Below are 1452 nucleotides of genomic sequence, written 5' to 3' on the forward strand. Positions count from 1 at the left end.
GAAGATTGCCTAAGAGTTATAGACAGTATGCCTGATAGAATAGAGGCTGTGATTAAAGCTAATGGTAATTGGACAAAGTATTAGATATAAATAAAGTATAATTTTTTTACAGGTTACAAAACCGGCAACATAGACCTCCCTACTTTGGGCCCTGCGCATTCAGCGGCAAGGCAAGCTACAGCTGCCAAATTTAGAGCATATGTAGTGCGCGAGTAGTAGATACTTATGCTCAATGCACATAGCTATACAGTGTACCCAGCTGCGAATACTGAGAAAAAACCCAAAAATGAGCAAACATGTTGCCAGTTTTGTGAGTCACTGTATTATCGTGAGCAATATGAGGATGAGAGCACTGTTGCTTAAGCCTCGGGCACACTGCGAAGCTAAAATAAGAAAAGGTTGCTCGTATTTTTGTAACTACTGTATTTATTTTTAGTACTCGATCCAGTATCCTTTCGACTTGATAACTGCTTCTACTCTACTTGGCATACTATCAATCACCTTCAAACAATTTTCTTTCGTAATTTTCTTATACCAAGTGTCGGTTATTCGTTCGAACAACTCATTCACCCCTCTTGGTGCTGTATCGTACTCGTTCAGCCGCCTCTTAAGCAATGCCCACATATGCTCGATGGGATTCAGATCTGGAGAGTTAGCTGGCCATTCCAGGACCTTATACTCTTGCTGGCTGAGGTGTTCCTTGACAACTTTCGCCGTGTGCTTAGGGTCGTTGTCATGCTACAGTGGCCCACAAAACCGTACCAATGTTTGCTACTTTTACGTTTATTGACCTGCTGACAACGACAATTACAATATTCATAGGGCTTGTCATACCTCGTTCGAAAGCTAAAGCCGTCGGCTATCGAGTAAAAACTTGACAGTCACAGAGGGCGCATATAGCGGTCGCAGCAAGGTCTCAAAAAAACACGGTCATTGGTACGGTTTTGTGGGCGTAAATGAGTTTTATGGTTTCATCAGTTAGCGTCCCGCACCCCGCTGTATGTGACTGCTACTGTAATCAATTTAGCTAAGGGGGCCTGGTAAAGCTGTTTTCTTTTCTTTTTTCATTCTTGAAGCACGTATTTTGCACCATTAGCTCGTTCTGAAATCAAATATGAAGAAAATCAGCCAAGATCGCATCAACAACATCAAAAAGCACCTACTTGATGGTTTGACAATATCAGAAGCCATGAAGGTGACAAACGAGAGTCGTGGAACTGTTCAGAGGGTAAAAGGAACCATGAATTTGCCACCAAGCAACAATAAAGGGGGTAGACCTAAGGAGAGGGTACTAGTGCTGCTTGTTTATACCACCGTGATAAGACCTGCATTGCTCCATTTGGCCGTAATTCTTCTTTGTTGTATTCATACTTCGTGGATCAACTATTAACCACATATGAAACAATAACTGGCAATTATTCGACTTCAGCTTGTTACTTTGAAACAACTGTG

This window comes from Rhizopus microsporus (assembly GCF_002708625.1).
Source record: "Rhizopus microsporus ATCC 52813 unplaced genomic scaffold scaffold_44, whole genome shotgun sequence".
NCBI lineage: Eukaryota > Fungi > Mucoromycota > Mucoromycetes > Mucorales > Rhizopodaceae > Rhizopus > Rhizopus microsporus.